General features: G+C 45.6%; 1 long non-coding RNA gene across 1 annotated transcript in view; it reads right to left on the bottom strand.

Annotated features, from left to right (window-relative positions):
• LOC127606045 (uncharacterized) overlaps positions 1-8,366 on the bottom strand; it is a 129,579-nt gene extending 121,213 nt beyond the window's left edge. Inside the window, exon 1 of the long non-coding RNA XR_007963721.1 lies at positions 8,219-8,366. This is a non-coding gene — a long non-coding RNA (uncharacterized LOC127606045). The remainder of the gene's footprint in view (positions 1-8,218) is intronic.
• Between the last annotated feature and the right edge of the window lie 4,869 nt (positions 8,367-13,235).

The raw sequence follows: 13,235 nt of genomic DNA, 5'->3' as shown, positions 1-13,235 counted from the left end.
AAAGCGCTCAAACCGGGAGTGGGCGTGAAAGCGCGCTTTGCGTATCGCTGAGTGACGATGTTGATAAGCGGACGGTCGAGGTTTACGGAGGTTACCGCAGAGATCGCTTTGCTACTTGGCCATGTTAGCTTGACCATGATGATAGCCAAAAGCGTGCGCTATATAAGATAAAGATAAGATAAAGATAAGATAAAGATAAGATAAAGATAAGATAAAGATAAGATAAAGATAAGATAAAGATGAGATAAAGATGAGATAAAGATGAGATAAAGATGAGATAAAGATGAGATAAAGATGAGATAAAGATGAGATAAAGATGAGATAAAGATGAGATAAAGATGAGATAAAGATGAGATAAAGATAAGATAAAGATAAGATAAAGATAAGATAAAGATAAGATAAAGATATCCTTTATTTTTCACACACTGGGGAAATTTACAGCCTCCAGCAGCAAGAATGTAGGTAGAAAGAAGAAAGAATTTTTTTTTTTAAAAAACAACAAACACCGTTCAATTAAGTGCAATATAGATTGGATCACCATTTTAAACCACAAGGTATTATACAAAATGAACATTTAGATGTAAAAAGAACATGAACGTGTAATACATGTCTATTACATGTCTAATACAAATAACAAAAAATATTTAAAAAAAAAAAAGATTAATTCATAAGAAAATACTCAGTCAGGAAACGTTACCCACTATGGGGCAACTGCTAGCGGCGCTTACGAAACGTCAAATTTACGCGCTCTCGACTTGAGCTTTCCTTTCGAAAGCGAGAGACACACCTGGGGCTTTACAGAGCCGCCATGTTTTCAGACTATGTGTTCAAGAGCGCGCCGTGCAATCCTTGAGCTACGGCAGAAAGTACAACAATATACCGAGTCGATCGGTCGCGTTGCTAAGCAACGGAGGGGGGAATCCCGCGCCGTCCATTTTGTTCATAAAGCAAGGTCGCGGCGGCCGTTAGCTTCCCAAGGTTCGGTGTCATGAAGGCCTTGTCACCATTTTTGGGGGGGGGTGTAAATCTGGTCGTTATCATGATCAAGGCGTTCGTTGCAAGCAAAATTGGGCAAACGGAAAATGACGTGAAATCGGAACTTTGATACGTGAACGGGATACGTTGAAATGAGGTTCGACTGTAACCGAAGGTGAGCGATACTGGACATATTTGTCGAAAGTCGTTTTGGTCGTGGTCGATATCAAATTTCTGAAATGCAAAGCGAGAAATAACTGCCGAGAGGACACAGGTAAAAGCTGTAAAGCCACGCGGTAAATGTGGCAATGTTCCGGTTTAAACATCAAAACCTGAGCGATACAGTATATCTCGCACATATGAAAATATATACACACACACACACAGCACAGCACAAAGCCTCCACTTTAATAGGATGATGATACAAAGGGGCAGAGGAGAGAGGCAATGGGTGGGGGGGGGGGAGGGCTAAAACGGAACCAAGAAAGTAGACAAAGACAGCAGGGGTGGGGAAGGTATAGAAAAAGAAGGAAGGAGGAGAGAAAAGAAGGCGAGCTGGCATCTTCCACATCGCTGCCTTCAAATTTACCACGCGAGGTAGTAAAAGTTAGCAGATCACGCTGATAGTTTCGGCCGAGGGCTTGCTACCCCCGTCGCTGAGAAATCGGAAGCGGGTGAGAAAAGAGGCTGGAAGAAATGCGGTCCAAGGACAAAAAGAGGAGAAGGGGAAGCAAAGTGGGGGTGGGGGGGGTAGGATGCCATCAAGTGTGCACATCTGCCGCCAATATCCATTTGATATTTTCACAAATGACATTTTCCAAAGCACAAGTCATTAATTAAAACCACGTCTGTGATGTGTCACTGGAAAATGAAGTAGCGGAGCCCAGGTTTCGAAGCAAACACGGTGACGCGGCATTCTGCGGGTTATGCCGCACGCAAAGTGTTGTATTTCAATAAACAGCGTTTGTCTTCGGTTGCCCTGTGTGTGTGAATGCTTGGAGATGTGTGCGTTTTTTTCAGTTGTGTGAAGCACATTGAGTTGCCTAAACAAATAAAGTTGCCTTGTCTCGTCGTGAACGTGGCACGATGGGAGGTGAAATCAAACAAAACATCCAAGGAACGATTTGCCAATGTCACATCCCATAATACAACGTCAACATTTCCAGACAACGAGCTGAACTTTACTGCTTAGGTGCTAAATTAAAATAAGCAATCAGAAACGTAATAAGCGACAGCAAAACAAAGAACGACTACTCCTGGATGTTTGTCGCCATTGTACAAGTGCACATACACACACACACATACACACACACACACATACACGTTTGTAGGTAGCAAGCAGTACAGCTGGCCCGCCCACAGCCCAAAACGCTGCGCGATTGTTTCGGTTCCCATAATGGAGGCCTGTGGTGTTGGAGCACATTAGCAAGGCAGTGATTGTAAACGTGTGGGCCACTAATAGGTGCGGATGAGCCAAGAGGAGAGCGGCTGCTGCTGGAGGGCGGGCGGAGCCAAACTGAAATGAAAAGCGAGCCGTTTTCAATCCGGGCACTTGAAGACAACGGTGCTGTTAGTATGAAAGAGATTGCTGGCAACTGGCTGCACTTTGGTGAAATAATTCAATTTTGGAACATTCGGGTGGAAGAGGAGAGGGCTGGATGCAAGGGTGTGTGTGTGTGTGGGGGGGGGGGGGGGGGCAACCAATGAGGTGAACTTGGGAAGTCTCAACTAACTGGCCGATTTCAAGTGGGAGGCCAGGGGGGTGGGGGGGTGTTGAAATTATCTGCAAATCTTATCGTTCCTTCTCTTTTCAATCAGAAATCGATTTTTTTTTTAAAGTGAGGATGATTTTGCTTGCTTGTTTTTTGCTTTAAAAAAAAAACAAAGGTAAAAAATCTGAAATTAAAAAATGGCCCACAGGTCTGAGATGCGGGCGGCCCGGTAGTCCAGTGGTTAGCACGTGGGCTTCACAGTGCAGAGGTACCGGGTTCGATTCCAGCTCCGGCCTCCCTGTGTGGAGTTTGCATGTTCTCCCCGGGCCTGCGTGGCTTTTCTCCGGGTGCTCCGGTTTCCTCCCACATTCCAAAAACATGCGTGGCAGGCTGATTGAACACTCTAAATTGTCCCTAGGTGTGAGTGTGAGCGTGGATGGTTGTTCGTCTCTGTGTGCCCTGCGATTGGCTGGCGACCGATTCAGGGTGTCCCCCGCCTACTGCCCGAAGACAGCTGGGATAGGCTCCAGCACCCCCCGCGACCCTAATGAGGATCAAGCGGTTCGGAAAATTAAATTAAATTAAAACTCTACATTGGCAGGCGCATGTTTCGGTAGTTGTGGCCAGGAAAATTTGGGGTGCAGGCGGCGACTATGGTCTGGAGTTGCTCCAGCCACGCCCCGCGTGACACTTTTCCTCTTTTGGATCTTTTGGATCTCATCACGTTTTGGGATGCTCAACACTTGAATGGGTTCTTACATCATGATGTGATGCTAACTTGTGGTTAGCATGGTTTTACAAAACTTGGCAGGGAGTGATCTAGAAAAACAAAAAAAAAACACCATAAGGAAGCAAATGATAATTGAGAGTGGGTTGCAAGTTTGGTCCGGAAAATAGCCATCGTCAGCTTGAGCGACCACACAACGGCATGTTTTTGTGGGGATGAAAGTTTGGAGTGATCCCCCACAAAGCCAATCCCACATCGCCATCCGGCGGCCCAGCCGTCCCCTTCCATCCATCCTCCAACACTGAGCAAACGGTTTGAGCGGCTCGGAGCTGGGCACAGCACACCCGACAACCGCGGGTTACGTGAAAAAAGCTAAGACGCTTGCGTTTTTCACTTTTTTATCATAGCCATGCAGACCGCTTCCAGTAGACTTCCCATTTTGCCCGGTTCTACTTCCCAAGCTGCCCAAATCTCTCACTCCTCCCGAACCAAAGTCTTCACTGCCCAAGAGGGCTCTCCGATGACCTCCCCTCGCTGAAATCTTGCTCGAGCCCCAATCTTGGCACGGTGGCTTGCATGGAATTAAAAACCAGTCAATTACAGTGGATGGGGGGGGGGGGGGGCGTGTGGGGGGGTGGGGGGGGGGGGTGGGGGGGAAATTAAACTAAAATCTTGTGTTTTGTCTGGGAGTGGTGTGCCGAGGATTAGTCCAAAGCTGGAATCATGAAGGGTCCCCAGAAAGACACCACGTGTTATTAAGAGTGTGTAAACACTGCCAAGCTGCTGAAAAGCGGGTAAAAAAAAATCATAAAAACCCACATCGGACATAAAGACGCTGCCTGTGGACACGTCGTATTATCCCTTCGTACATTAACTGGCTACTAAATACTTAGCGGGAGGATTCCGACTCTCTTCTCTTTCCCATTTCTGTCTTCCAACACCCCCCCGCCCCCCCACACCCCTCCCTGTAATCTTTTCTAGACAATGAGCAAAGAGCAATATCAAGAAGGCTAGAGAGAGACAGTGAGCGCTACTTTCCGGCAGCAAGTCCGTTTAGAGTATCGGGCTTATCGCTATCTCTCACGCTAAACCGCATGAGATGTGAACATCTTATAAACAAAATCAAAACGGAGCAAAGAGCGCCTTGCTGTCGTTTAAAGTGGTCGCCAATCGTCTAAAAGCAGACATGATGGACTAAGCATGTTCGTACATTAAAACCAGCTTTAGGGTTGGTTTCAAATTGAGATTAGCTTGTATCGTCCAATCCGACGCGCAAGAAAGAAATCTCTTTGACTCTACGGGTTACTTGCGTGAAAAGGGTTTATTAAGAAAGAAAAAAAAAATAAGGGGACTTTTGCATTTTTTTTCATGGCCGCTGATAAGTCGTAAGTAAATATTTTGCCATCGGAGGTTGATTCGGCGAACGAGCCGCACGCGACTTTTAAAGGGAATTCGAATCAGAAAGGGAATTGGCGGAAAATCAAGTCGGCTGTGTTACACCACCACAAACGCCAGGCTGCACCCGCTTTCGGTGGGGGTTTTGCGGAAATACCAAAACTTAGTCCAACCTGCCCCTGCGCAGATTTAGACAGAGCTTCGAATTCGGCACAGAAATAGAGTGTGCCGGATTGGAGGAGGTGGGCAACAGAAGGATGCTAACTAAGCTAAAAGCTATGATGGCCAGTCCCTCCCACCCCCTCCAGCCCGCCCTGACAGCACTTGGTAGCTCCTTCAGCCAGAGACTGTTACACCCGCGCTGCAAGAAGGAGAGATACCCACGCTCGTTCCTACCGACTGCTGTCAGGCTGATGAATAAAAAATAACAATCATAATAATAATAATAATTATTATATGATGTGAAGGAAAATTGTAAATAGTACTGCGATTTATCCATTTTGTGTTCATATTGCATTTAATTGAAAGATGTTTGTCGTTTTTTTTTTTCTCTTTCTTCTTTCTACATACATTCTTGCTGCTGGAGGCTGTAAATTTCCCCAGTGTGGGACGAATAAAGGATATCTTATCTTATCTTATCTTAACGGTGGCTCGTGCCTCACTGCACAGTATCAAGTCTTCCGTTATTCGGGTAGCGCAAGTGACACGTCAAATGCTTCGAGCTCAGGGACGCAATTCTTCATCCTGAGCGCGGTTCTACCATACGTTATAATTTCACGTTTTTTTTTTTTTTTTTTTCAGTCCAGGCTCATGTATCGCAAAGTGCCATTACAACAACAGCAAGCGGAATAAGTCGCTATTATCTTTACTCTATTGCAACCTATACTCTTTATGTCATTACATACCTCCTCCCACCCCCACTCCCCCGTGCCGCTGAACGAACCCTTCTGCATCTCAAGATTAAGCCTGTAATTATACAGCCGGCAGCATATGCATTGTCTCCGTGCATCTCACACTCGCGCACACGCGAAACAAGGTGAGCGGCTGGCCCTGCAAGGCCATTATAGTAAACCGTGTGCAGCCTCTATTCACAGCGCTCTATTGTTCACTCCAAGGTAAGTAGGGGAGAGCCTTCAGACTGTAATCACCTGCACACACGCACACATATTGATGTGGAAATGAAAAGAAAGAGAAAGTGAGAAAATAAATATTGGGATGGAAGACAGCTGCTAGCAAAGAGCGAGGACCAAACTGCGTGCGCGCAAACGTCGGCATTTGTTTTGGTGCACGTCGTCATGTGATAATTACGGATGCTTTTTTTTGGTGACAAGGTTTTAAAAAAAAAATACATTCATAAAATAACATGATCAGTATACCGTATTTTCCGCACTAAAAGGCGAAACCAAAAACCGTCCATTTTCTTAAACGCTCACAGCGCGCCATAAAATCTGTTGCGCCTTGTTTATGGTCATTACGGTAATATCCATCCATCCATTTTCCGAACCGCTTAATCCTCACTAGGGCTCGCGGGGGGGGTGCTGGAGCCTATCCCAGCCGTCATCGGGCAGTAGGCGGGGGACACCCTGAACCGGTCCCCAGCCAATCGCAGATTACGGTAATATTTCGACCCCAAAATGGCTCCTTGATCGAGACAACGCAGAGTTCAAACTGTTACGCAGTTGCGCACGGAAATAAAGCAGCGGCAAGAGAGTTCGACGTTAACGACTCAATGTTATAACTTGCTGTTGGTTAAGTGAACGGCGACGCTGATTATTAAATACGTTTTACTGACATCTGATCGTTCTGTTGGCGTTTCCTTGAGCGTAGCTCCATCTAGTGGATGCATTGTAGATTGCGTCTTATAATGTGGTCCGCCTTTTAGCGTGGAAAATTCGGTCATCTGTATTGTGTTGGAGAAGGAAGACATCTAAATCAGGCTGGACTTGGGCAACCCCGTCTACGCCGTGCAGTGTCCAAAGCGCTTTACGAAATGGATATTGCACCAGAGAGTATGTCGGCACATTTTGGCAGCTGCTTCGAACGCCTTTTTAGTTTAAAATGGCTGAAGCCCTACCCCTCTTTTATTTTTTTTTTTTTGCAAGCAGAAAATTGTTTTGTGGTGTTTCACGGCTGACGGGTTATGCTAATCCAAGAGGAGCACCGGTCTGGAAACTAATGAACTCCGAAAGAGAAAGAGGGCGTGAGATGAGCCAGTGCTGTATCACAGATTGGATTTGCCGTTTTTCTTGTATCATTGATGCTTTAATTTTCTCACCGCAAAGAACTTGAGCCGTGTTTAACGGACGCGCATTCGGGTCGAGAATCAGGTTTTATTTTGGCCGACCTGTGAGATGTAACGCAAATTGCTATGATTCCCCATACGTTACAAATTGTAGCCTGGAATGTGTGAAACGTGAATTGCAAGAATGGGCGCAAGTACCTCTAATAGCATATTTACATGGCATTCCACCCTCGAAAATAAACCCCCCAAATCAACCGCGAAAAGCCCAAAAAGGTCACACTTTTATAAAAGCTTCACTATAACGCAAACGAGCTCCACGACAGGCCGCCCAAGCCAACTGTTGCCCCGTTTTCCAATTTCGAGCCACCGTTCCTGGCGTCATGTCCGCCTATGTTCTTTTGATGGCCTTCCTTCTCACACCTCGCCATTAACCCAGCATGTGTGCCCCGCCGCTCTATCAAGCCGCAAACAGGTGCTCCGCGAGAGGAAATTAATTAGATGGTGAAGATGCTTCTTGTTCACTGCCGAGCCTCTTGTGGCCTGCCAGTATCACGCGCACACGCGCACACACATAGCCGCGGGAAGAAAGCCATCTGGGCGAAGAATGATCCCGTGGGACCTTGGGAAAGTGTAAATATGTGCAGGGGAGCGTGTGTGTGTGTGTGTGTGTGTGTGTGAAAGTGATTTGTGTGATTGGCCGTGAAGTTGATGATTTTACATGACAATTAACCCTATTAGCCTTGCCATGACTCACGCTAGCAATAGCATAATTTTGTTTGGTCTCACATACACAGTATCCAGACAGAAATGGCTCCCTAACTCCTGGAGATTCCAACTACTAACCCCCACCAAAAAATAAATAAAATAACCAAAAATGAACCGTAACATTTGAAATTGTTTGGTGAAAGCATTTCCGATGTTAGCTTTTTTTCTCAGGTTGCTTCAATCACGGCACACGACGACTACAACGAGAGAATTAAAGATAACAACCGTGTTCTGGGTGACCAAGATGGATCCAAAACTCAAAGGGGCAACATTCAAAGCAAACAAAATTCATTCATTCATTCATCTTCCGAGCCGCTTGAGCCTCACTAGGGTCGCGGGGGGTGCTGGAGCCTATCCCAGCTGTCTTCGGGCAGTAGGCGGGGGACACCCTGAATCGGTCACCTCGGGACAATTTAGAGTGTTCAATCAGCCTGCCACGCATGTTTTTGGAATGTGGGAGGAAACCGGAGCACCCGGAGAAAAGCCACGCAGGCCCGGGGAGAACATGCAAACTCCACACAGGGAGGCCGGAGCGGGAATCGAACCCGGGACCTCTGCACTGTGAAGCCAACGTGCTAACCACTGGACTATCGGGCCGCCTGCAAACAAAATTTATTACATTTTTTTTTAAAAACGGTACCCAAATCTAAGACAGCAAAATTTAGCTGAATGAATGCGGCACGCTGACAGCCCGGCCTGAAGTCATCAGAGATGGAGACAGACAGAGACGTGAGAGACAAAGCAATGCGAGTGACAGTTGAGTGTTTGATTGACAGGACCGTCTTTTGATGTGGAAGTAATTACTGAAGGGGATAGGGGGTGTGTGTGGGGGGGGGGGGAGTTAATACAAGCATACAATAGAAATGTGGGGGAGGAGGAGGAGGTGGATTGGCGGGTTTAACCAATACTCCGTTTTGAAAGGCTGATGGCAACAGTTTTGTTACGACTCCCGAATGACTGACTCAAACTATTGCGCAAGAGAGAATTCCCTTCAAAGTCATTCAGCTCGCATGTCTAGACGTCAAAAGTAAATAGAGCGTTTCAAAAATGATTGTGTTTCAATATGATTTGACGAACAGATGACGACCGACTGCGTACGAGTCCGATTTGGTGCTTTGCTAATGCATTTTTACTCCCCCATCTAAAACGCCGTCCGTTTTTCCAACCGTTGATCCTGCTCGGGTCACAGTTGACCTTGAGTCCGTCCCAGCCGACCTTGGCCAAGGTGGCGTCAAGCACGGGGACACATAAAGAGAGAACGATAATCATTCACGCGTCTGGATTACCGTCGATGATTAAACGGTCGGGAAGCGAACAACGGAGCAACATAGGCCCTTGCACTTCCAAACCATAAAAATCTACTTGAAATATGCACAAAATATGCTCTTAATAAATGTCTTTTTTTTTTTAAATGCATGTTTAAAACAGCCACTATTGTTACGCAACAACAAGGCTTTGAAGCAAACAACAAAATAACCACATATGCTAGTGCGAAAGGCTCTCCCGCATTAAAAAAAAAAAAAAACATTCAAGGATGGCACAAAACTGCTGAACGGCAAACATTTTGAGCATTTTTTTTCTCTCCACAAAAAATTTGACAAAAATATTTTGTGGGCCAATTCACGTTGTGGTATCGAGCAGTATAAAACGCGGGTTAATGGAAAGATGATGTTGTCGCTGCCTGCTGGCCTAGAAGTCACAATTCAACTGCATTTTACATTTTCAAACATTCACACACACACACACACACATCAAAGTGAGGACGGGCCAAAATGTCCTCACTTCGTCAAAATGTCCTCCCTCTGTTGGTTAAAAACTCATGCCGGTCCTCACAATGCGGTGAGTACAAGAACACACACACACACACACACACACACACAAAAGCATTTGTACAGATTTCTGAGTGTTTCAGAGCCCCGGCCATGCGTCCCACAGGTTTCGTGCTTAATCAAACAGAAAAGTGGCATGGGGAGAATGGGAGGAGAAAGGGAGGGAGGGAGCTGGCTCATGTGGAAAACACCCCCCCACGCCCCCATTCCCTTCCCCGAGGTAAGGCTGTTTGTCGGGCCCCCGGTGGAGCCCCAACATTAGCCCTCTGGGGCCCTCCGGGATCATAGACTTGACAAATATTGGCATTGGAGCTTTAGTGAGGCAATGTGGATGCGGGTTGGGGGGGAAGCGGGGGGGGGGGGCGTAAACCCCTGAAGCAGATGGTCGTAAATGTTCATTTAAGACGGACGATTGATTTGACGAAATAGATATCCAGTCTCGTTAAGGAGAAAGTACCTCTGGGACCTGGTTGGGGGAGTGAGGGGGGGGGGGGGGTTTAGGCGGGAGAGCGTTTGTCTAACCTCGGCCCTGTAACTCAAGACTTAGGAGTCTGGAGTGAAGTTAGGAGCTCCAAGGCACATATTTTTTATTACCGCTCATTATTTTTGGTCATTTTAACTAACAAGGAAGAAGGATTTTTTTTTAATGTGTGACGAGACAAAGATTGCCGATGCAACAGGAAAAGACGATTGAATAACGACCACACTTTCCTCGTTCCACAAATAAAACATTTTAAAATGCCGGAATGCCTTTCGACAGTTGAACTGGAGGCACACAATCATCATCTAGTGCCTCGGAGTGTTTTTGTCAAATTTTGCTCTCACAATGTCCGATGTGGTCCGGACTCGTTTCTGATATGCGGGGAGCGCTAACACGCAAAAAGCCCCTGACAACGTGACATCGGCCCGGCATGAATATTCATATTTGCGGCCGATTCCTAAGACGCCGTCACCTTGCGGCCTAGCGGCGATGCTAGCAGGATGGCCGGAAAAGGTCGGCAACGACACATTATTCCTGATGCGCCGCTGCTCCTTTTGAATCGGTCACGTGACAACGGCTGGAAGAGAAGATTGCGTCTTCTCCTTCCTGCATGCAAAGTGTGACCTGCCTCTCACACTCGCCGCATCCTTTAATTGGCTAAAATGATGGCCTTTCATCAACATTGCCTTAAAAAAAAACACTTGCTCGATCTCTCTCTCTCTCTCTCCTTCCATCTCCTCCCACTTCCCATCTTTCCACCGCTCTTTATTCAATCAAATCCTGGCTAGCGCGGCGCTCCGCCGAGGCCGCGCCGCAGCCAAGTCTTTGTGTCTCCGCGTTAAGAAATGACCACAGAGAGGACGAGAGAGGAGAAGTCTCATTAGTGGTACAATCACAAAGACGCCGATTATCGGTCTTTGCACAACAGCCGGAGATTTAGAGAGGCGCTAAACGGAGCGACCGCCATTTTGATATGATACCTAAGGAGAAGGGCATAACTGTTGCTGGGGAGTGAAAAAAAAAAATGCTGAATTTAGTCCGTTTTATTTTGTCAAATGGCTGGAAAAATAAAATAAAAAAAAAAATCATCCGTATCCCGATATTTTTTTTTTTATATACATGTCGAGATGACTTAAAAAATGTATCTGGATCCAGATGATTTCATTTCATTCAACTACTTAACAAAATAAAATAGAATCATTTTAAAACAGCATCTTTTTTTTAGCGTGCAGCTGATCACGCACTCTTTCAAATTTTACCGACGGCGTGATGGCGATGGAAACAAATTCAAAAATCAATCTAAAAATAAACCCACAGGTGCACATTCATGACATCACAATAATTTCTCCAAATACATTTCATATGAATATCAATTCAATACAATGGCAACGCATTGAAGTGCATTTTAACAAGACGTTCTAATTCTGTTTTTTTTTTTTAAGCAAATGATTATGATTAAAAAAATTAATTACACATTGCGTGAAGCGTCAGAGGGAAATTGGGGGATTTTTTTTGCGGGGGGGGGGTGTTGTTTGTTTTTACAACCACCCATAGCTAATCTTGCCGTTTGCGTATTTGTAAAGCAAAGAGCAAATTCCTCACATCCCGCCAAAGTGAAAGCCAGCACGGCACCGCTTGCCAATTCCCGTGTAATTTCAAATAAATACATTTTTCCTCCGTCTCTTTAGCCCCCAATCATTTGTCATTTCAGGAGCCCCTTTTCTACTTGTTGTTGTTGTTGAGAAACACTTCACGCTGGCCATCTCTTCGCCTGTCTGCATGAAACAAACCAGCGGGCGCTTGACACACACAAAAACACATTACAGGCACATTTCTGTCTGCAAGAGGGGAAAAAAAAATGGAACGATGGCTGAAGCGCACTTTCACATGGCGCCAGTAGCGGCACTTCATCGCAAGATGCCGATGTTGATTTATTAGCGGCAATAAACGTGGGTGTTAATTCCCCCATAAAAGAGAGCATTGTGGCACAAATGAGGTCAGCACAATGGAGTCTGATTAATCTCATTACGGAGACACGGTGTGCTGACATAGACACGCTCACAGGTTAGAAATAATCCGCGAGTCAGAACTGTCAACCTGATGTCGGCTCGCAGCCGAGTGGCTTCCACGGGGGGGGGGGGGGGGCCGCTGCGGGATGAAAGACGACGACGGAGGGGTGAGCGACGACCGGTTTGACTTTTGTCATTGCGTCAAAATAATATTGATAAAATATCAATAAAAAAATATTTATACTTTGGGGGGGGGGGGGCGCTTAAAACATTATTTTCAGGAGAACTGGCCAAATGCCCTTTTCAACATTTATGTTGCTCTTCAGAAGATCGTCGGAATCGACAATATGTCCAAAATGTTGCTCTTTTGATAGTCGCAGGTGGACAGCGATTGTTTTAAAGCGGCGAGCTTCACGGCAGCCTCAGCAGAGCTTGATGAGGCACCCGCCTCTCTTCATGGCAGGGGGGGGGGGGGGGGGGGTGACAGTCAAGTCTGGTGCTGTGATGCCATCTATTGGAGCCGCGTGTGCTTCAGGAGGAAAAGCTCCTCAAAAAGCATGCGTGGTCAGGAAAGGCACATTTTCATAAAAACAGTTGGAGACAATGAGGAAAAAAATCAAAGGCGAGTTTGTGTGATTTGTGACATGAAGTCGTTTGATTGTAAATGATGTCAACATTTTTGTTCTGGAGCAGAACACTTTCTGTTTGTAATCCAGTAAGAAAAATGAAGACGGGAGATTGGTGAAACTCGAATGCACTTTTTTTTTTGTTGTTGTTATATTTTGGATTAAAAACGAAACTTAGAAATTAGAAATGAAAAAAATTCTAAAAATCACATCTTGTTGTGGATTGAAATGCGTCTATTTTTCCTCGTTTAACTCAATCCAATGCAATTTATGTTACACCATATCGGACAACATCAGATATAAGCAAGCGCAAAGTCTTGGATTTTGTGGTAATTTTACTCTGAAGGAATTTATTTTCATAAGAAAACAAAGACTTCAATTCTGAAATCTACAAAATATAGGATTAAGTAGGGAAATGAATACAACACTGTTAGCAAAAAAAAAAAATTGTTGGGGCAACTATGTCAGTATGCT

This window comes from Hippocampus zosterae, chromosome 8, assembly GCF_025434085.1.
Source record: "Hippocampus zosterae strain Florida chromosome 8, ASM2543408v3, whole genome shotgun sequence".
NCBI lineage: Eukaryota > Metazoa > Chordata > Actinopteri > Syngnathiformes > Syngnathidae > Hippocampus > Hippocampus zosterae.
This window is presented reverse-complemented; position numbering and strand designations above follow the sequence as displayed.